Source organism: Aedes albopictus, chromosome 1 (assembly GCF_035046485.1).
Source record: "Aedes albopictus strain Foshan chromosome 1, AalbF5, whole genome shotgun sequence".
NCBI lineage: Eukaryota > Metazoa > Arthropoda > Insecta > Diptera > Culicidae > Aedes > Aedes albopictus.
Window position 1 is genome coordinate 180270996 of NC_085136.1, and position 25054 is coordinate 180296049.

The window sequence follows — 25054 nt, forward strand, 5'->3', positions numbered from 1 at the left end:
TCAATACGCTGCGAAACGATATCGTTTACAAATGATAACATTGCAAATTCACGTCGTTCTTTTAGTGTTTGAATGTTAATGAGCATACATCGTGCTTCATAAGACGGAAGAAGTAACCTTGTCCACCCTAGTTTACGAAGCGCAAATAGTAGAAATTGTTTCTGAATTGATTCTATACGAGTTTCATGTGTAACCGAAAATGGTGACCAAACTATGCTACAGTATTCTAAAATTGAACGTACATAGGCTACATATAATGTTTTTACTGTATATGGATCGTGAAAATGATAACTAAATCGTTTTATGAAGCCTAACATATTATTTGCTTTGTTGATAACTGTATTATAATGATCAGTAAAAGTTAGTTTGGAGTCTAAAATCACTCCCAAATCCCTGATTCTGACGCATTTTTCTACCTGTTGATCACCTAATAATATTGTTACATCTGGTGTACTACGTTTCCTACTTATGGCTATGGAATTACATTTTTTCACATTCAGTTGTAAAAGGCTTTTTTACACCACACATAAAACATATTGATTTCCTGTTGAAAAGTGTGCAAGTCTTCATCGTTTACTATTTCTAGGAAGAGTTTCATGTCATCGGCATATATGAGAGCTTTAACTTTTTTAAGAATGAAGGAAATGTCGTTGACGTACAGAATAAATAATAATGGGCCCAAATGAGACCCTTGAGGAACTCCAGATGTAACTTGAATAGGTTTAGATTTTACTCCCTTGTATCTAACTATTTGTTGACGATTGGAAAGGTATGACCCGACCCATTTAAGAAGACCTGGACCAAATCCTATTTTTTCTAGTTTAAAAAGCAACATTGGTACGTCAATTCGATCAAAAGCTTTACTGAAGTCTGTATAGAGAACTTCCACATGATTGCCATTGTCCATGGCCGTCAACGAATAATGTATGAATTCGAGCAAGTTTGTACATGTTGAACGTCCTTTGAAAAACCCGTGTTGCGTGTGAGTTATTCTGTTTTTGACCATGTCGAATAAAGTTTTATTGATTATTGCCTCAAAGATCTTCGGAATGCAAGAGATTATAGCTATTCCACGGTAATTACGTACGTCGGATTTTTTGCCACTTTTGAAAATTGGCACTAAAAAAGAGCTTTTCCACGTTTCAGGGAAACTACCTGATTCCAGTGACATGTTATAAAGCCAGTATAACGGGGATGTAAGTTCTACTGATACATTTTTCAAGAATACTGGTGGAATCCCATCCGGACCAGCACCTTTGGAGGCATCTAGACTTTTTAATGCGCCCGTAATGTCATGTACTTTGATTTGATGAACGTTGATGTCTTTAGATAGCTCAGGAAGAAATGAAAAATATTCACGATCCCGATTTTCCTCCGAATGTGTGGTGTAGACTTCTTCAAAGAATGTTGCAAAAAGATTGCAATTTGCTTCAGAGTCTACTCCAACTTTTTCGTCAAGGTGCATTTCAGGTGGAAAATTGTCAGATTTTAATTTAGTTTTAACGTAATTGAAAAAATTCTTCGGGCACGATTTTATTTCCCGCTCAGTTTTCTCGTTATACTCCTCGGATGCAATATCAATGGCATGATTTAATTGGTCACAAATATTTAAATAATTGGATAAGCTTTGATCATTCCTGTATTTTTTGTATGCTTTATGTGCTTTCTGTTTTCTGTTCTTCAGGTTTTTAATTTCTCGATTGAACCAAATGGGGTACCTTGAGGTATGATGACGTCTTCTTTTCTTCAAAGGTATATTGTCGTGAATTATATCGTATAATATTCTGTAAAATGTTGTAACGGCATCTTCAACATTTTCTTCATTTCTTAACACATTTTGCCAATTCACCAGAAAAATTTGTTGTCGTATATTATCATAATTTGCAGAACGATAATCATGAACTTCTTCAAAAACACATTCTTCAGGTCTATTGTTTACATTCACAATTAGAGAGAATTCAATTGCTGTATGAAATAGTTCATTTTTCCATAAGGGATGCAATGATTCTACCACACAGAAATCTTCATCAATATTCGTCATTAAAAGATCCAAATAGCGATTCTGTTGATTTTTAACATTATTAATATGGTTGAGACCAAGACTTGCAGAACTATCGCATATAAATTGCACCGCTTCATTCTCTCCGTAAATTGGCAGCAAGATGCTCTCATTGTCAACGTCTGGGATGAAATCGATATCACGTTGATTGAAGTCTCCATAAATATGCACTTTTATTTCGGGGGGAAAATTGCTAATGATATTTTCAGCATTATGATAGAATTTTTCATAGATAACTTTACGTGCATTACCGGGTGGAAAGTACACAGAGACAAAAACATGTGTTTCACCTGCTATTTGCACTTTCACCCATACATGCTCGAACTCTTTAAATTTAGTCGTTTTGATGATATCTGCGTTTAAATTTGTCGAAACAGCAACTAATACTCTGCCCCCGGACTTCTTCTCAGACGTTAGACAATCGCGATCATCTCTGAAAACGCTGTAATTATTTCCGAAAACTTCTTCACTTTTAACAGTCTTATCCCAACTAGTCTCTGTTCCTAGAATAATTGGATAAGGACAAGATAAAACTTTATTATGGATTTCGTGCATCTTAGACGCACTCTTCATACGGTTAAAATTTTGACAGTACACCAAAATTTCTGATTTCAAGTGTGGATAATGTATAGAAGTTTCAGTAATAGTACTGGAGTTATTTAAGCTCTGTACCTCTTCTTCGTCTGTTACAAAATTTGTTAATTTAAAAGTAGAGTCATGATTTGGGATTATGCTTATATTACCATCCGGTTCGTCCTCGTCTGGTTCTGGTGAACGCGTCAGGCTGAGCGAAAACACGGTCGCTCACATGAACATGATGAACAATGCTGGGAAAAGGCGGGACCGCATGACCAATTAGACGTAGATGTGTAGCTCGTTTGTGGGATTTCGTTGCCCACCGGGTATGGGTTTAGCACTTCACCTCTTCGAAATTGGATCCCACGCAGATTTCCCACTGGAGGGTTGGAGAAGGTTACCTTAGCTGCTGCCAGAAGATCCTTATCCGGAGGGAGCATTTTTCCAACTTTTTGATGACGGTTATTATTATTGTGGTTGAAAACAGCAGGACGGTAGTTGTTACAATTATTTTGGTTGCGAATATTTGGATTGCTGCTATTATTCCATCGATGATTAATTTTATTTATATTATTTTTATTTTTCTGCATTGCATTTCGTTTGCGTCGTTTCTTAGCTTTGTCGGCTTGCTTCTGCTGTTCCACGCGATGAAGTTGGCGTGCATCGTATTCTGCCCAACTGGCCTTCCATACATTTCGCGCACCAAGCATTCTCCAGCCCTAGAGTCTGATTCATTTGCTGCTTTGGCGGACATTTCGGCTCCTAGATTTGATGGTGCTGCTGTTGATGGTGACGATATGGCTCTAATTTCGAGCGAATTAACCGCGCAGGAAAGTTGCTTCAATTCATCAATAATATCGACTGAGATCAAACTTGCTTGGCTGTTATTATGCTCGGTACAATGGCCTGCCATATCGATAATAAGGCCACTGACTTTCTCGAATTCAGAGCATATATGTTTTAGCTCTCTTGTCAGATCGGAAGTTAGCGCATCAACATAATCCATTATGTTGTTTTTGGTTGCCTGCATCGATATGTCGAACAACGACGTTAAATGATTTTTTATTGCAACGTCGTCATGTTTTCCGTTTTGGATCCGTGCAGTCAGTTCGTTTACCTTAGCAGAGTTATTGGCAATTTCGACAGCGGCGTTGCTTATTTTTGCTGTCGTAGCTTCGAGATCGCTTTTTAGGTCGTTTAAAAGTGTTTCCATACTTTCAAAGCCTTCATTTATATTGAATTTATTGAGATTGGCGGCAATTTTGTGGTTGGACTCTATCATCAACTTGTTGAGTCTGATGCTTTCCTGCTGTTGGTCGAAGAATTTTTCGAAGTTCACCTCAAGCAAGAAACGCTTTTGGCAATCGTTACAAATCGGTAGCATATATTCAAGAATGCTTTGCTCATGATTTCTCTGAGCACCGACGCATGCTGCATGGAATTTTTTTCCGCACGATCCATGGCAATACCACACATGCCTATCGTCACTGACGGTACAAATGTTACTCGCGCACGGCATCGTTCACTTACGCAGCAGTTACGAATGACAAAAAAAATAATGTTTACGAACGCGCGCGATTTATTCAAAGCGGAGCAAATATGAAACACGTCCGACCTGTACAACGGCTACTTCTCACACAGTTGTATAACTGTTGAAAATACACCTTTCCAGCTTAGTCCATTGTATTTTTCTTGTATTTTTTACGTTATATTGAACACTTATATCATCAAAACAGCGCAAAAAATGGCGGCTTATAAAACATCTTCCAAAATGTAGGGAGATGTATTCTATTACGCTTATAGTACTAATAGGTACGCTTGAAAATATTTATTTGTTATTCCAAAGTTAATCGTTGATGGAAAAAAAACTTGCAAACGACTAATATAATACAAACACAATCAGTGGTTGTAGTTCAGCTATTTCTAGTTGATATAACTTACATATAACATTTACATTACAGATTCATTGCAAAGGTTGAAATTAAGATTTTCGGTTAGTGATAATACTTGCATAAACCATTTATTAAACAAACAGTGAGTTCAGAATGTGATGCGTCGCAAATGACAGAAAAAAAAACAAGAGAAATAATATATTCAAAAATACAACCTCAATCCGAGAAATGGTTTCCATGGAATAATGCCAATAGACGTCCATCACATTAACACATCATGAAAATAACCTGATCATAAATTATGCAATCAGTCATAGTTAGTGAAGGAAAAGAACTGTTTCACCTGCGGCTCAAGATTTATGGTGAAAGCATTGATTTTACTCTCCCATTTTGCATGCGCCTCTGAGTTGAATTAAAAATGCATCATCGACGAATCAAATGGTGCTGCTTTGTGAGATTTTTTTCCAATGCCACATCAAGAATCATCATGGCTGATTTTCAGTAGAGCGAACAGCGCCGTTCAAAAAAAAAAATTAACCGTGATTTAAAATTCAACAATAATTATATTTCAGTATATGACTCTTCTAATCGTTGTTACTTTTGTTCCAAAAGAGATTCGTTAATTCTTATACTGAAACAAAATTCTTTTTTGTAGCCCAATAAAAAAAAAATCGGTGAAATTAGATGACATTTTTATCATTTTGTTAATTGTGTATCAATATTTTCACCCGGCACTATAACCTGGATACTTTTTAGGTGAATGAAAACTTCGATTTAAGAAGAAGTTCAAATAACGTTAAAATTACATTTCCACAAAGTTGCTGGCAATAAGCGGTGAAACAAGCTAGAATAGCGCTAAAAATAAGTTATAGTTGAGCATTTTCAACATACAACAGAACGAAATACTCTGCGCAACGCCAAAATAACTACAATACAACTCTGGAGCTCGATTTGAATAGGTCGTATGTGCTTTTGTCGATATAAAATTCGATCAGTTTATTTTAGCCATTGTAGCAATATGGCACATATTTTACAAACTTTTAATGATGGAACAGAAAGCCCGTTTTGTGAGGATTCTGCTGTATGTATCAACTTTGCTCAATTTCAACGGTTTTCGCTATAATAAGCGAATCCAACTGATCGAAATTTTAATCGACAAAAGCGCATACGACCTATTCAAATCGAGCTCCAGAACTTATTCCTCAACGAATCCAAATCTGTCAAACGTCAAAACATTGACGTAAACAATCGCGCAGTTTTGCTATTTTCTAGGTTCTCGCATTATATTTTATAGATTTCGTGAGAAGATTAATGCGATCCTCAAGCTAAAAGCTTGCGTCTTATGGTGTTTTGCCTACATATAGAACAGCACACACCGCCCGCGTTGAGTTTTGGGATGTGTTCAGGGTATTCAATGTTCATCAAGCGAAAGGATAATGGCAAATAGAACAGGGATGGGAAAGTGGTCCGGACAAAATAGCAGAAGTTTTATGGATGCGTGATTCCACCTTCTATCTCACATTTGATCCTTGGTGCGTTGATCCTGTTAGAATTCAACTAGTACTTGACCACCTGCTCGCAGCCAACTATTTCCATCGTCGGTCCAATAATAGATATCCTACTAGCCACAGCGTTATCATACAAATTGTCGGAGCAGGCAAAGGCCACTCCAATAATCTTGGTACGTAAATAAAATTATAGAAATTGTGCACGGTTTCGACGTGTTTCTATGCAAGAAAGGCGGGAAACTGCATGCCAAAAATCGGGACAGCAAGTGTTGTATAATTGTTCAATTATTGTATTTCACACTTGTTTTGAGCCGATTCCATGTTTTGTTCTGCATGTTATCGGATAACATAGTTACAGCTTGTTTTCTGTACAAGATGTTTTATATTTCACTTATAATACTTTTATAATCCATCTTTTGAGATTTTAATTTTTGGAGATGTTTTCTGTGTTACTTGGGTAAGGACTAGAAGCTTGCTTCTATGTTTATCGAAGTGTTTGTGATCGATAAATCTCAAAAATAAAATAAAAAAAGTTTGGCTCGATTATCCGGAAATTCGATTATCCTGATTATCCGGGGAGAATTTTTTTCGGAGCCACCCGGATAATCGAGTCCGACCTGTATCATAAGGTCAAACGTGAAGTCCATGTGATTTTTGAACTACAGAAACGCATACAGAAGTACATTAGAAATAAAAAAGGTAAATTAATAAAAACAGAATTCCAACAGTTTTTTTTTCACTAAAGTATGTAAACTCAAATTTACAAAACAAATATTTGCGCAGACGCAGTAAGTAGGGTCTTGTACCATTTGGGCAGGTGTATCTATTTTGGGCACTTGCCACTACAACTAAATCAATTTCAAACCGATTGATTTGAAATTTTGTAGAGTTAGGCACGTACAGTATCTAACTCTGTACAAAAATTCAAATCAATCGGTTTAAAATTGACTTAGTTATAGCGGCAAGTGCCCAAAATAGGTACACCTGCCCAAATGGTACAATACCCTACATGAAATGCGAATCTGAAAGTAGATAATCTTTTAGATTATCTTTAGATCTTTTGGATATAATAAAACATATTCAAGAAAGACGCGCTTGGCAGAAAAAAATTCAAAACCTCACAGGTCAATTCAATAACAAATTTTGAAATCGACGTATAATCAATGCTACCCCATTGATTATACGTCGTTTTCAAAATTTGTTACTGAATTATTTCTTGCAATGAATTACAGTATTGATCGGATTTTGTCAGCCCCACTTTGCGACGAACTTGTTGCTTTCATTAAATATCTTATGGTCGAATTTTGATTACAGTCAGATCTTTTTTTCACGCGGTTTTAATTTACACGGCCGCGTAAATGAAAACTCCATACAAAAAAAAATCATCGTCTAATTTTTGCATGATTCGTCGAGAAATGGTGAGACTTTTTTACGCGGTTTTTAGAATTTTGAACTGAGTTTTTTTTTATACGGCACGTTTCCCCCGCGTAAAAAAAACCTGACTGTACTACAATCATGTTCATCATCAAACTGTAGTCGGAAGGCAGAACTTGGAAGGACAAAAAACTTTAAAAATGTCTAAGTAGAGCAAACTCCAAACCAGTGTTATTATCAAACCAATCAATAGAATGGTTTCAAATTTATCGCAAATATGATCAACAATCACATATTTTCAACACCAATTGCTAAGAAGGTTAACGTTTTCGTTGTGATGGCATATACGGGTTTGATACTCGTATATAAGTAATTTAATTGAGGGGCCAGAATCAAAGAGGTGTAAGTGACCATTTTGTCGATTTTGAGCTAAGCATTTAAAAAAAAATCTTCAGATTTCAAGCTTTCAGGAACTTTTTTAAGATTATTTTTACGATGATTAGAAAAATTACAATAAATCGAGGAAAAATGGGTCGATTTTGAAACCCCATACATTATGTATGGGATGAAAACCTCATTTACTCGAAAGTGGGTTATTGTTACTTTCATTCCTTTGCTTCTGAACCCCTCAACTATAGTGATTTATAGGTAAAATTGAGGAAAATAGAGTAAATTATTCAAATATCTGTATCTTGTGATACCTTCAACGAAATGTTGTTAAAATTATACAAAACATGCTTGAATATAATGCGTGTTGATTACACTAGTTTACAAAATATAACGAAAGTCGTGAACTTTTGTCAACGACCAAAATTTTTTAAGCACAATTTAGCACTGATTTTGAAACCGTGCTTCAAAAAATTTAAAGTAGAACAGTTTTTGAGTTTAAGCTCAATAGTTTTACAATCTTTTAAAATATGGAATTTACTTAATTTCAAATATGTATCGTGCATTTTGTTCAACCAATTTTGAATATTTTTCCTTAAATGAAAAGCTGAATGTAATAATATTCGATCACATGAATGCAGGTTTTGCATCAGATTGATAAAAGTCGAGATATTGACGAATTCTAGGAATGACCTCCATATTTTTTTAGCGAAATTCCCAAAAATGTATGAAGAAATTTATTTTTTTAAAATAAGGAAAAACAATTTAAAAATTCTTTCTCAACGTTTATATGACATATCATATGTAGGCGAGTTACAGTAAAAAAATCAGCTCAATCGGAGCATTATTTACGGAGAATGAGATGTGTGAAGTGAGCGACTTTGCTTAAAAATAGAACAAAAATCGATTTCAAATCATCAACCTTGTATAGAAAGCCGTTCAAATTTATATATATTTACTACTTAACTTAAAACCAACAAACCCACCCAGACTTTCGGAATACGCGACTGAAACGAATATTGAACTACAGTTCAACTTATTTATTCTTGCCAGCTCTAATCAGCGTGGCAGACTATCAAACACTAAACTCGATATGATTCAATGCATGATCAGCTGTGTGTCCAAATTATTCATAACTAGAGATGTTCACTTATTTTTCATTCTCACATATATATATATATATATATATATATATATATATATATATATATATATATATATATATATATATATATATATATATATATATATATATATATATATATATAAACAGGGTGTTTGGTTCCGGGTTTTGGATATTATATTTTCAGGGCTGATAGGTCTTGATGAGAGATGAAAAAGTTCCCATGGAACATAGGGTCGGAAATCACTGCTAAGTGAGTTAATCACATTTTAAGTTTTTAATTTTTGGTTATCTTTGAAGTCCTATATCTACTAAACTATCAATCGTACAAACTTTCTCAGCGCACGAATTGAAAGCTAATTACTTCTACTTTCTTAGTCTCTTGGACGTAAACTTTGTAAAAATAGTTTAAAAGGCCTTAAATTGAAAAATAATGCAAAATTGGTCGAAAACATCGACTCTTTTTCGGACATTTTTGATGATTTAAATATGAAAATAAAGCTTTTGTTAAAAAAGTTCTTCTACAAAACATGCACGAACTTGTTCCCTAAAAATGTTTCTTTGACACCAAAACTCTATCTTTTGTAGTTAAGCCAAAAAATGTTTTTGAAAATAACGTTCCAAATTGCATTAACTTCATGCCAAAACAATGGTCATCACCCTATCCGTCGTGCGTTCGTGTGCTGTTGCTCCATGGCATGAGGACGACTACTGCTGCTGGCTTGGCTGCTGGTGATGTCATTGTATACAGAAAACGAGCTCGCTCTTTGTCGCGTCACATCTCCGCCTCTGGAATCATTCGAGGCGGAATTTGGATTTGCGCATACTAAGTGTGACATGCAGTTAACTTGTTTTTCGACGGAGCGAAAGGAAAGCGCCGACGAAAGTGTATTTACAAGAGCAACCATTTAAATCCTTCGCACTCGTAGCTCTGCTGCGGTGCTGTTCAGATGGGGGGGTCTGTGCGTGCGGTCACTTAGAGCATGCACTTATTTGATGCATTTCATTTTTTTTGTATGATGTGCAAGGATGATGATTCTTCTAATTTCTTGCATAACACTCCCTCTGGGACAGAGCCTGTTTCTCAGCTCAGTTGTAAAACATACAGCAATAAATTCCTTTGGAACCAATCATGGCCTTCCTTGGGAAATGATACCTTTGGGGAATCTAATCAACAAGTTGGCCATTTTAGGAGAAGTTGGGGATTCTTAAGGGACATTGGGGATATTTAGGCGATATTGGGGAATCCAATCAACAAGTTGACCATTTTAGGAGATATTGGGGATTCTTAAGGGACATTGGGGATATTTAGGCGATATTGGGGAGGGTAAAGGGAACTTAGGAATCATGGCCGTCCTTGGGATTTGATACCTTTGGGGAATCTAATCAACAAGTTGGACATTTTAGGAGATATTGGGGATTCTTAAGGGACATTGGGGATATTTAGGCGATATTGGGGAGGGTAAAGGGAACTTAGGAATCATGGCCGTCCTTGGGAAATGATACCTTTGGGGAATCTAATCGACAAGTCGGACATTTTAGGAGAAGTTGGGGATTCTTAAGGGACATTGGGGATTTTTAGGAGATATTGGGGATTTTTAAGGAACATTGGGGATTTTAAGGAGATATTGGGGAGGGTAAAGGGAACTTAGGAATCATGGCCGTCCTTGGGAAATGATACCTTTGGGGAATCTAATCAACAAATTGGCCATTTTAGGAGAAGTTGGGGAATCTTAAGGGACATTGGGGATTTTTAGGCGATATTGGGGATTTTTTAGGAACATTGAGGATTTAAAGGAGATATTGGGGCGGATAAAGGGAACTTAGGAATCATGGGGGTTGGACATTTTAGGAGAAGTTGGGGATTCTTAAGCGACATTGGGAATTTTTAGGCGATATTGGGGAATCTAATCAACAAGTTGACCATTTTAGGAGATATTGGGGATTTTAAAGGGACATTGGGGATATTTAGGCGATATTGGGGAGGGTAAAGGGAACTTAGGAATCATGGCCGTCCTTGGGAAATGATACCTTTGGGGAATCTAATCGACAAGTCGGACATTTTAGGAGAAGTTGGGGATTCTTAAGGGACATTGGGGATTTTTAGGAGATATTGGGGCTTTTTAAGGAACATTGGGGATTTTTAAGGAACATTGGGGATTTTTAGGAGATATTGGGGCGGGTAAAGAGAACTTAGGAATCATGGGGGTCCTTGGGAAATGAACCTTTGGGGAATCTAATCAACAAGTTGGCCATTTTAGGAGAAGTTGGGGATTCTTAAGGGACATTGGGGATTTTTAGGCGATATTGGGGAATCTTATCAACATGTTGACCATTTTAGGAGATATTGAGGATTTTTAAGGAACATTGGGGATTTTTAGGAGATATTGGGTAGGGTAAAAGGAACTTAGGAATCATGGCGGTCCTCGGGAAATGATACCTTTGGGGAATCTAATCGACAAGTCGGACATTTTAGGAGAAGTTGGGGATTCTTAAGGAACATTGGGGATTTTTAGGAGATATTGGGGATTTTTAAGGAAAATTGAGGATTTTTAAGGAACATTGGGGATTTTTAGGAGACATTGGGAAGGGAAAAAGGGAACTTAAGAATCATGGGGGTCCTTGGGATATGATACCTTTGGGGAATCTAATCAACAAGTTGGACATTTTAGGAGAAGTTGGGGATTCTTAAGGGACATTGGGGATTTTAAGGCGATATTGGGTAGGGTAAATCGAACTTAGGAATCATGGGGGTCCTCGGGAAATGATACCTTTGGGGAATCTAATCAACAAGTTGGCCATTTTAGGAGAAGTTCGGGATTCTTAAGAAGCATTTGGGATTTTTAGGAGATATTGGGGCTTTTTAAGGAATATTGAGGATTTTTAAGGAACATTGGGGATTTTTAGGAGATATTGGGGCGGGTAAAGAGAACTTTGGAATCATGGGGGTCCTTGAGAAATGATACCTTTGGGGAATCTAATCAACAAGTTGGACAGTTTAGAAGAAGTTATGGATTATTAAGGAACATTGGGGATTTTTAGGAGATATTGAGGATTTTTAAGGACTATTGGGGATTTCTAAGGCACATTGGGGATTTTTAGGAGATATTGGGGAGGGTATGGGGAACTTAGGAATCATGGGGGAACCTTTGGGGAATCTAATCAACAAGTTGGACATTTTAGGAGAAGTTGGGGATTCTTTAGAAACATTGTGGATTTTTAGGAGATATTGGGGATTTTTAAGGAACATTGGGGATTTTTGAGGAACATTGGGGTTTTTTAAGGAACATTCAGGAAATGATACCTTTGGGGAATCTTATCAACAAGTTGGCCATTTTAGGAGAAGTTAGGGATTCTTAATAGACATTGGGAATTTTTTGGCGATATTGGGGAATCTAATCAACAAGTTGACCATTTTAGGATATATTGGGGATTTTTAAGGAACATTGGGGATTTTTAGGAGATATTGGGTAGGGTAAAAGAACTTAGGAATCATGGCGGTCCTCGGGAAATGATACCTTTGGGGAATCTAATCGACAAGTCGGTCATTTTAGGAGAAGTTGGGGATGCTTAAGGAACATTGGGGATTTTAAGGAGATATTGGGGATTTTTAAGGAACATTGAGGATTTTTAAGGAAAATTCGGGGTTATTAGGAGATATTGGGAAGGGGAAAAGGGAACTTAAGAATCATGGGGGTCCTTGGGATATGATACCTTTGGAGAATCTAATCAACAAGTTCGACATTTTAGGAGAAGTTGGGGACTTTAAGGGACATTGGGGATTTTAAGGCGATATTGGGTAGGGTAAAGGGAACTTAGGAATCATGGCGGTCCACGGCAATTGATACCTTTGGGGATTCTAATCAACAAGTTGGACATTTTAGGAGAAGTTGGGGATTCTTAAGGGACATTGGGGATTTTTAGGCGATATTGGGGAGGGTAAAGGGAAATTAGCAATCATGGGGGTCCTTGGGATATGATAGATTAGGGAATCTAATCAACAAGTTGGCCATTTTAGAAGAAGTTGGGGATTCTTAAGAAACATTGGGGATTTTTAGGAGAAATTGGGGATTTTTAAGGAACATTGGGGATTTTTAAGGAACATTGGGGAATTTTAGGAGATATTGGGAAGGGGAAAAGGGAACTTAGGAACCATGGGGGTCCTTGGGATATGATACCTTTGGGGAATCTAATCAACAAGTTGGACATTTCAGGAGAAGTTTGGGATTCTTAAGAAACATTGGGGATTTTTAGGAGATATTGGGGATTTTTTAGGAGCATTTGGGATTTTTAGGAGATATTGGGGAGGGTAAAGGGAACTTATGAATCATGGGGGTCCTTGAGAAATGATACTTTTGGGAAATCTAATCGACAAGTTGAACATTTTAGGAGAAGCTGGGGATTCTTAAGAAACATTGGAAATTTTAAGGAGATATTGGGGATTTTTAAGGGACATTGGGGATGTTTAGGAGATATTGGGGATTTTTAAGGAACATTTGGGATTTTTAGGAGATGTTAGGGAGGGTAAAAAGAACTTAGGAGTCATGGGGGTCCTTGGGAAATGAAACCTTTGGGGAATCTAATCAACAAGTTGGACATTTTAGGAGAAGTTAAGGATTCTTAAAGAACAATGGGAATTTTTAGGAGATATTGGGGATTTTTAAGGAACATTGGGGATTTTTAGGAGATATTGGGGAAGGTAAAGAGAAATTAGGAATCATGGGGTTCTTTGGGAAATTATACCTATGGAGAATCTAATCAACAAGTTGGGCATTTTAGGAAAAGTTGGGGAATCTTAAGGAACATTGGGGATTTTTAGGAGATATTGGGGATTTTTAAGGAACATTGGGGATTTTTAGGAGATATTGGGGAGGGTTAAGGGAACTTAGGAATCATGGGGGTCCTTGGGAAATGATACCTTTGAGGAATCTTATCAACAAGTTGGACATTTTAGGAGAAGTTGGGGATTCTTAAGGAACATTGGGGATTTTTAGGAGATATTGTGGATTTTTAAGGAACATTGAGGATTTTTAAGGAACATTGAGGATTTTTAGAAGATATTGGGGATATTTACGGAACATTGGGGAATTTTAGGAGAAATTGGAGATTTTTAAGACACTTTGGGGATTTTCAGGAGATATTGGAGATTTTTCATGACGTTGGGGTATTTTAGGAGATATTGGGAACTTTTCAAGGACCGTTGGGAATTGTAGGAGATATTATGGAGGGTAATCGGAACTTGGGGGTCCTTGGGAAATGATACCTTTGGCATTCGTTAGATTTAGTTGGACCTCTTAGGAGAAGTTGGGGATTCTTCAAGAACATTGGAAATTTGAGGAGATATTTAGGATTTTATAAGGAATGTTGGGGCTTTTAAGAAGATATAGGGGATTTTTTAAGGAATTTTGGGGCTTTTGAGAAGGTATTGGAGATTTTTTAAGGAAAGATTGGGATTTTAGGAAATATTGAAGAGGGTAAGGGGAACTTAGGAATTATGGGGGTCTGCATGGGAAATGATTCCTTTGGGGAACCTAGGCAACAAGTTGAACATTTTAGCAGAAGTAGGGGATTTTTTAGGAAACATTGGTAATTTTTAGGAGATATTGGAGAGGGTAAAGGAAACATAGGAATCATGGAGGTCTTCTTAGGAAAAAATGCCTTTGGGAAATCTATCGAATAAGTTGGACGTTTTAGGAGAAGTTGGGGATTCTCAAGGATCATTGAGAATTTTTAGGAGATATTGGGATTTTTTTATGGAACGTTCGGGATTTTTAGGAAATATTGGGAAGGATATAGGGAACTTAGGAATAATGGGCGTCCATGGGAAATGATACCCTTGGGGAATCTAAACAACAAGTTGGACATTTTAGAAGAAGTTAGGGATTCTGAAGGAGAAATTAGGGATTTTTAAAGGAACGTTTGAGATCATTTTCCAAGGAACCCCATGATTCTTAAGTTCCCTTTACCCTCCGCAATATCTCCTAAAAATTCCCAACGATTTTTAAAAATCCTCAATGTCTTCTAAAAATCCCCAATGTTTCTTTAAAATCCCCAATATTCCTTAGATTCCCCAAAGGTAACATTTCCCAAGGACTCCCATGATTCCTAAGTTCCCATGACCCTCCCCAATATCTCCTAAATTCCCCAATGTTCCTTAAGAATCCCCACCTACTCCTAAAATGTCCCTTTACCCTACCAAATTCCTCAAAATCCCCAATGTACCTTAAAAATCAAGGAACAAAAATCCCCAATATCTTCTTAAAATCCCCAATGTTCCTTTAGAATCCCCAACTTCTCCTAAAATGTCCAACTTGTCGATTAGATTCCCCAAAGGTATCATTTCCCAAGGACCCCCATGATTCCTAAGTTCCCTTTACCCTCCCCAATATCTCCTAAAAATCCCCAATGTTCCTTAAAAATTCTCAATATCTCTTAAAAATTTCCAATGTTCCTTAAGAATCCCCAACTTCTCCTAACATGTCCTTTTACCCTCCCCAATATCTCCTCAAAATCCCCAATGTCCTTAAAAATCAAGGAACAAAAATCCCCAATATCTCCTAAAAATGTCCAACTTGTTGATTAGATTTCCCATAGGTATAATCTCCCAAGGACCCCCGTGATTCCTAAGTTCTCTTTGCCTTCCCCAATATCTCCCAAAAATTCCCAATGATCCTTATAAATCCCCAATATCTCCTAAAAATTCCCAATGTTTCTTAAGAATCCCCAACTTCTCCTTAAATGGCCAACTTGTTGATTAGATTCCCCAAAGGTATCATTTCCCAAGGACCCTCATGATTTCTAAGTTCCCTTTACCCACCCCAATATCTCCTAAAAATCCCCAATGTTCCTTAAAAATAACCAATATCTCCTAAAAATCCCAAATGTACCTTGAGAATCCCCAGTGTTCCTTAAAAATCCCCAATATCTACTTAAAATCCCCAATGTACTTTAAAAATCAAGGAACAAAAATCCCCAATATCTTCTTAAAATCCCCAATGTTCCTCTAGAATCCCCAACTTCTCCTAAAATGTCCAACTTGTCGATTAGATTCCCCAAAGGTATCATTTCTCAAGGACCCCCATGATTCCTAAGTTCCCTTTACCCTCCCCAATATCGCCTAAAAATCGCAAATGTCCCTAAAGAATCCCCAACTTCTCCTAAAATGTCCAACTTGTTGATTAGATTCCCCAATATCGCCTAAAAATTCCCAATGTCCCTTAAGAATCCCCAACTTCTCCTAAAATGGCCCACTTGTTGATTAGATTCCCCAAAGGTTTCATATCCCAAGGACCCCCATGATTCCTAAGTTCTCTTTACCCGCCCCAATATCTCCTAAAATTCCCCAATGTTCCTTAAAAATCTCCAATGTTCCTTAAAAATCCCCAATATCTCCTAAAATTCCCCAATGTTCCTTAAAAATCCCCATTGTTCCTTAAAAATCCCCAATATCTCCTAAAAATCCCCAATGTTCCTTAAGAATCCTCAATTTCTCCTAAAATGTCCGACTTGTCGATAAGATTCCCCAAAGGTATCATTTCCCAAGGACGGCCATGATTCCTAAGTTCCCTTTACCCTCCCCAATATCTCCTTAAAATCCCCAATGTTCCTTAAAAATCCCCAATATCTCCTAAAAATCCCCAATGTCCCTTTAGAATCCCCAACTTCTCCTAAAATGTCCGACTTGTCGATTAGATTCCCCAAAGGTATCAAATTTCAAGGAACCCCATGATTCCTAAGTTCTCTTTTCCCCTTCCCAATATCTCCTAAAATTCCCCAATGTTCCTTTAAAATCTCCAATGTTCCTTAAAAATCTCCAATGTTCCTTAAAAATCCCCAATATCTCCTAAAATTCCCCAATGTTTCTTAAAAATCTTCAATGTTCCTTAAAAATCCCCAATATCTCCTAAAAATCCCCAATGTTCTTAAGAATCCCGAACTTCTCCTAAAATGTCCGACTTGTCGATAAGATTCCCCAAAGGTATTATTTCCCAAGGACGGCCATGATTCTTAAGTTCCCTTTTCCCCTCCCAATATCTCCTAAAAATTCCCAATGTTCCTTAAAAATCCCCAATGTTCCTTAAAAATCCCCAATATCTCTTAAAAATCCCCAATGTCTCTTAAGAATCCCCAACTTCTCCTAAAATGGTCAACTTGTTGATTAGATTCCCCAATATCGCCTAAAAATCCCCAATGTCCCTTAAGAATCCCCAACTTCTCCTAAAATGGCCCACTTGTTGATTAGATTCCCCAAAGGTTTCATATCCCAAGGACCCCCATGATTCCTAAGTTCTCTTTACCCGCCCCAATATCTCCTAAAAATCCCCAATGTTCCTTAAAAAGCCCCAATATCTCCTAAAAATCCCCAATGTTTCTTAAGAATCCCCAACTTCTCCTAAAATGGTCAACTTGTTGATTAGATTCCCCAATATCGCCTAAAAATCCCCATTGTTCCTTAAGAATCCCCAACTTCTCCTAAAATGTCCGACTTGTTGATTAGATTCCCCAAAGGTATCACATCCCAAGGACCCCCATGATTCCTAAATTCTCTTTACCCGCCCCAATATCTCCTAAAAATCCCCAATGTTCCTTAAAAATCCCCAATGTTCATTAAAAAGCCCCAATATCTCCTAAAAATCCCCAATGTTTCTTAAGAATCCTCAACTTCTCCTAAAATGGCCAACTTGTTGATAAGATTCCCCAATCTAACATATCCCAAGGACCCCCATGATTCCTAACTTCCCTGTACTTGCCCCAATATCTCCTTAAAATCCCCAATGTTTCTATAAATCCCCAATATCTCCTAAAAATCCCCAATGTTCTTAAAAATCCCGAACTTCTCCTAAAATGTCCGACTTGTCGATAAGATTCCCCAAAGGTATCATTTCCCAAGGACGGCCATGATTCTTAAGTTCCCTTTTCCCCTTCCCAATATCTCCTAAAAATTCCCAAGTTTCCTTAAAAATCCCCAATGTTCCTTAAAAATCCCCAATATCTCCTAAAATTCCCCAATGTTCCTTAAAAATCCTCAATGTTCCTTAAAAACCCCCAATATCTCCTAAAAATCCCCAATGTTCCTTAAGAATCCCTAACTTCTCCTAAAATGTTCGACTTGTCGATTAGATTCCCAAAAGGTATCATTTCCCGAGGACCGCCATGATTCCTGAGTTCTCTTTACCCGCCCCAATATCTTCTTAAAATCCCCAATGTTCCTCAATAATCCCCAATATCTCCTAAAAATCCCCAATGTTCCTTAAGAATTCCCAACTTCTCCTAAAATGTCCGACTTGTTGATTAGATTCCCCAAAGGTATCACATCCCAAGGACCCCCATGATTCCTAAGTTCTCTTTACCCGCCCCAATATCTCCTAAAAATCCCCAATGTTCCTTAAAAATCCCCAATGTTCCTTAAAAAGCCCCAATATCTCCTAAAAATCCCCAATGTCCCTTCAGAATCCCCAACTTCTCCTTAAATGTCCGACTTGTCGATTAGATTCCCCATTAGATCCCCATTCCCGATCCATAAAAAATATCATTTCATGGGGTCTTGTAAGCAATTTTATTGCTCTTTTCGCATAAACTATGGATCGTATTGCACTTTTGTATGGATCATTACTGCTTTTTTAGGGATTTTAGTTCAATTCTGTGGAACATGCAAATATATGTTATGGATCGTTTCGTATTTGTTTATGGATCGTTTTTGTGGTTTTACTGGTACAAAAAAAGTCCTGCCATATATATACATGTATATATACTAGCCGACCCTACGTGGCTAGCCACGTTTTCGTTTTCCCGCAAATTGTCTTAATGACTTAATGTTTAAAGGTTTGATGTGCGTATATGTTTATCTTCAACTTTATTAAGAAACTATATTTATTCCTCTCAAGTGTTCTACTACTTTATTTATCTTTTTCTGGCCGAATTCAAACAGAAACTTTTAAATACGCTATTTTTCGTGGTAAATACTCAAGTATGCACGCAAAAAAATCCGTTCCGATATACGTGCACTCCCAGTCACGGCAACGGGAACAAACGGGAACTATGCATAGCAACGATAACAACAATAACAAATGTACACCGTGAACTAGATATCACGTTTTCCAGAACTCCCATATTGACAGCTGGAACTAGTTCCAGTTCACGGTGTATATTTGCTTGTTCTCATATTTGCGTTTGTTTGTTCACGTTTATCAGAACAGTTTTATGAGCTTGTGTTATTGGTTTGATTCCTACGAAGAATGCTCGGGAACTAGGGGCGGGACAGTGCCTAATACCGATGCTAATACCGACTAATAAATATTAGTTTCCTAATATTCTTGGTTCACCGAATCACTTTTTGTGTAATATGTCATGACTTTCCATACAACAACCAACTGTCACGAATACAAAAGATGGAGATACGGTTCGTCGAAGGTTTTTCTTCAATTTGTTCAATTATAAACCCTAATTTGTTTTGATTATGTATTTTAGCTGTGAAATAACGTGAGTTTCACTGAACTGGATGGCTCTCGAAAGCCCATATCGCTGGAAGTAGGAAAATCAAAAAGGTAGCTTCATCAAATGTGATTCGATGCACTTTAATTGCAATTCCTAAGCAGGAGCTGATCGAGCTGATAGTGGAAAACCGTCACGGTGTGTCTAAAACCGTTATTAACAAAATAAAATACCCATCTAAGCGGTACCCACCATTCGAAAGATATAGTTCATCTCTGAAATTTTGAAAATGTTTCATGGAGGGAATTGATAGTTTGAACGATTTGAAATTTTAGGGCGATTTTCAATGGAATTCTCTTTGAACCATGTATTAATATTCAATCGCGGTTGTATCACGATCGTGGCCATCAACCTGTCCCTCATAAATTTGGAATCCAATATTCGAAACTTATGGTATTCGAGTATTCTTCATGAAAATTTGAGAACATTTTATCTATGAAATCAAAAGTTATCGTGCATTGAATTTATAATCCAAATCCATAGGTTGGTATTTATAGCAATTAGACAGTTACTATTTACTACAAATAACAAAAGCCAATTCAAATGCCCTCTATTGTGGTCAATCACAGCATTCAACAGCTGGTTGAAATAGGATTGAGGTGTCTGGAACGTACGATATCTCTCCCATGTTTATGAAAAATTGCTGGGAACGCTGTCAATAGCTTGCTCTTCGAACACACCAAGAGATTTCTCAGTGTATTCTCAAAACTGCTTAACGTGGAACCGCTGAATATGAAACTTTTAGGAAATTGATACACACTTTACAATCAACGTGGTATATGAATGATCAAAGGACGTCTAGCGGATCTGTAACAATTCTTACCAGAAAGTGAGATGGGAAATCGTACTGCTGTTATTATCCGTTGCAAGAAAATAGAGAGCGAAAATGGTGCAAAATCGCTAATAGACCTCCGCTCGTACGTTTAATCGTTCTGGTGTTTTTTACAATAAGTGCGCGAATGGGCCAAAGAATACTGCGCCGAAAACACCAACACGATTTACCGTACTGGCGGAGGTATACGAGCACTTGCGCTCAAAAATTTTCGCGCAACGCATAATATAATCTCGTCAGAAAAATACCGAACAGGCAATTCAGAAGTAAGTGTATACAGAGCGTGTTTTATAGACAAATTGGATCCAGACTATACCACGTTGCACACTGGGCCACGAGCGGGATCTAGCAAGTAAAAACCTCTAGCGTTTTGGTAGTACATTTTTTTGAGTTGGTGTCTTCTGAGACTTGTATCAATTTTACCTGTACTTTTATGTGGTGAAGAAATTTAGTTGGTAATTTTGCCGCATAGGTGGCGCTGCGATACCAACTTTTTTGTCTTACGTCCTAGAGGTTTCCCGTCTTCTGCAAAGTTGTAGAGCGTGCAAAAATAAGTAAAGTTGCCGAAGACACCAAAGTTGTATGACTTCAAATAACAAAGTTATATTAAAAATAGTGAAATTTACGTGAAAATCACGTTTTTATGACTATTTTGAATGTTTATCGCAAATTTATCAATTTCAACACTTCACACGTATTAATCAAAGTAGCCTGTGTCTGATGATACCAACTTTACAATTTTTCGGGATCTTTAAAATGGTTTTATGGGCACAATAGTAAAAATTACTATGATTTTTACTACCAGTTTTTTTCAAAAAGCTGCAAATTTCGGCTAAATTTGATGCTTGCTTAAAAATATACCACTCAAGATCTATTAAATCTGAAAGTTTGCCAGAGGTATAATTTGGTGTTTTTGAGATATCTTGTTTTAAAATAATGATGTTTTTAAATCCGAATTATTTTGAAAATAGAAGCAAATCTTTATTCTGGAGTTTTTTTGTCTGTATTAACGAGATTTTTAACTCTAGGCTAGTTCATCTCGGGATATTCCGGAGTTGTCCTGCCAGTAGATACTCATGGATCACTTTTCAATTAAGTGTTTTATGTTTACCCAACGCCCTGATTACTCAAAATTAACGTTTTGTGTTCTATTGTTTTGTGCTTCAATTTGTTGAATCAACAGTGCTCATATATTTATTGGTATATTGAAAGAAAGAAATTATAATGGTTTTGGCCCTGTGTGAGCGACTCACGCAAGTGCGAAGTTTCGTAATACCAATCCGTGTAGTCAATAATGATTTTCAGTTACATCAACGTACATACGTAAAATGAATAAAGTATTGGTTATATTATAAAAATATCTTCAGCTCAAGATGAGATTTGAATTCACGAGTGCTTAACTTACTAAGTCACAGTGCCAATTAATGACATGACAATAAATGATAAGCTAAGTTTTTTTTCATAATTTCATCAATATCCATCTAAACATATGTACGTTGAGTTAACCCTCTCTTTCCCATGGTAGCACAGGTAATCCACTACTTTGCACTGTTCATACAAATACAGGATAAGTTAGATCATTCCCATTTTTTCGTCAGATGTTTGTATATGTTTGATGAACTAGTATGCCAGATTTGGTCAAAAATTCTCTGCTCGTTTTTGTTTTAGAGTTAAATGAACAGTGCAAAGTAGTGGATCACCTGTGCTACCATGGGTAAGAGAGGGTTAACTGAAAATCATTATTGATTCCACGGATTGGTTTGCCGTAACTTTGCACTAACGTAAGTCGCTCACACAGGATCAAAGAGCATTATATTTTTTTTCTTCTTTCAATAGACTAATACATATATGGGCATTGTCGATTCAATACATTGATGCGCAAGACAATTGGACATGGACACAAAACGTCAATTTCAAGTAATTAAGGCGATGGGTAAACATAAAACTTTTTATTTAAAAGTGAAACGTGAGGATCTAATGACAGGACAATTCCGGAATAAAGAATTGCATCTCTTTCAAAAAATTTAGGTATAAAAACATCAATATTTTAAAACAAGATATCTAAAAAACACCAAATTATACCTTCGGCAAACCTTCTGATTTAATAGATCTTGAGTGGTATATTTTGAAGCAAGCATCAAATTTAGCCGAAATTTGCAGCTTTTTGAAAAAAAAAACTGGTAGTAAAAATCATAGTAATTTTTACTGTTTTGCCCAAAAACCATTTTAAAGGTCCCGAAAAATTGTAAAGTTGGTATCATCAGACACAGGCTACTTTGATTAACACGTGTGAAGTGTTGAAATTGATAAATTTGCGATAAACATTCAAAATAGTCATAAAAACGTGATTTTCACGTAAATTTCACTATTTTTAATATAACTTTGTTATTTGAAGTCATACAACTTTGGTGTCTTCGGCAACTTTACTTATTTTTGCACGCTCTACAACTTTGCAGAAGACGGAAAACCTCTAGGACGTAAGACAAAAAAGTTGGTATCTCAGCGCCACCTATGCGGCAAAATTACCAACTAAATTTCTTCACCACATAAAAGTACAGGTAAAATTAATACAAGTCTCAGAAGACACCAACTCAAAAAAATGTACTACCAAAACGCTAGAGGTTTTTACTTGCTAGATCCCGCTCGTGGCCCAGTGTGCGTTGTAGGCTAGGTTTGGAACGATATGGGAGACCCTTAATTTGCCGAATTTCTCAAAGTTTCATATTTTGCAGTTCCAGCTGATGATACATACGGTGAAATCTTTTGGTGTGTTCGAAGAGCAAGCTACTGAGAGCGTTCCCAGCAATTTTTCAGAAACATGGGAGAGATATCGGGTATTTGAATTGGTTTTGGATATTTATAGTAAATAGTAACTGTTTAATTGCTATAAATACTATAAAAACCTATGGATTTGATTTATAAATTCAATTCACGATAACTTTTGATTTCGTGGATAAAATATTCTCAAATTTTCAGTAAGAATACTCGAATACCATAAGTTTCGAATATTGGATTCCAAATTTATGAGGGACAGGCTGATGGCCGCGATCGTGATACAACCGCGACTGAATATTGATAGTTCAAAGAGAATTTCATTGAAAATCGCCCTAAAATTTCAAATCGCTCAAACTATCAATTCCCTCCATGAAACATTTTCAAAATTTCAGAGATGATACCTGGATACTATATCTTTTGAATGGTGAGTACCGCTTAGATGGGTATTTTATATTGTTAATAACGGTTTTGGACACACCGTGCTATTAATATTTCTAATACTGCTTAATACCGCTAATGAATATTAGAGCTGTCCCGCCCCTAGCTCGGGAATGTTCACGAATCTTTGAATTCATATTCTTATCCTCACAGGAATATTCCTAAAATCCATTCGTATTCGGAACAGATAACTTCTGAATATTCCGTTATTTTTCAAAAATGTTTGGTGATTGTAACAATGTTTTGGAAAATTCCAAAATCATACGTATCTTCATCTTCTTCTCCGATGAAATTTCCAGAAATTTCTTAAAAGTCGAAGGAAGAAGTTCAAGAACATTCAATTTATATGCCTCTTCATTCTTTCGAAATATATCCTAGAAAATCTTCATTTTCTTGTTTTTGGAAACTTTGGAAATTTCTTCCAATTATGAAAAGAAAGCATGTTCAATTAATTCCTCCGAAGAGTGTTCTAGAATGTTCTGGAAACTTGCTTTTCTTCTTCCGCAAGCTCTAGAAGTTTACAGTCAGTTTTTTTTATGCGGGAGATATGTACCGCGTAAAAATATAACTCAGTTCAAAATTCAAAAAACCGGGTAAAATGGTCTCACCATTTCTCGACGAATCATGCAAAAATAAGACGATATTTTTTTTGCCTTTCTCGTACACCAAGATGTACCGAAAGGCTATATGTTCACTCCAAAAACGAAAATTTGATAGAGCCTCCGGAGGGGTCAAGTCTTATATACCAATCGACTCAGCTCGACGAATTGAGGTGATGTCTGTGTGTGTGTGTGTGTTTTTTTTTTTTCCTTCTAAACCATAGGGGGATAAATCTGCTCATCAGACACCCTAACAGGAAGGTTAGGGTAGTGTGGGGATGAGGCCGTCTTCTACAATGCCGGTAGAAGCCAGGACTACTCTCTCCTCGACCCACTAAAACACATTCCTATGGTCGCCAAACCCTACGTCTCTCCGGAACCACCAAGAAGGTATTGCTTCAGAGAGAGGCTAGTGCATATCACACCCTCAAGGTTAGCTGCCGTAGCCTAGCAGCAACGAACATCGATGACTCGCACTGGAGAGTCCATCACGATAGCATGCTGGCGCTTAGCCAGTTTCCCGAGTGGTCCTCGCCACTCCCTTTGTCCTCGGAAGGCGGGCAGGGTCAACCCCGCCCGCGCCCTACTGCTGAGCGGACATCAAGAACTGATGCCCACATGCAACCCGATCTGACCTGCTGAAGGCAAGGGTATCACTACCCTTCAGGCCTTATCAGCTGCATCCGTAGGTTGCAGACAGCAGGGTCTCACCTACCCCGACCCTTGCCGGGGACCCCTTTCCAACCGCGGGCTCAGATCCAACCCAGTAGACTGACGCCACGACAGCACCGCTACCGGGACTTCCTCTCCGCGGCCACTTAATCGCTGTAAGGGTCGATCTCGACCGCAGGGCACCGGTATGACCTACGAAGCCGACTTCGAGCCCCTGGACCACCTCTTGTACTGCATCTGGACTAGCCATTCTCCGAGTCCACGCGCCACCTCCTTTGTAGCTCCCAGACGATATGGGTGATAGCCGTTGAAACGGCATTCCAGCTAA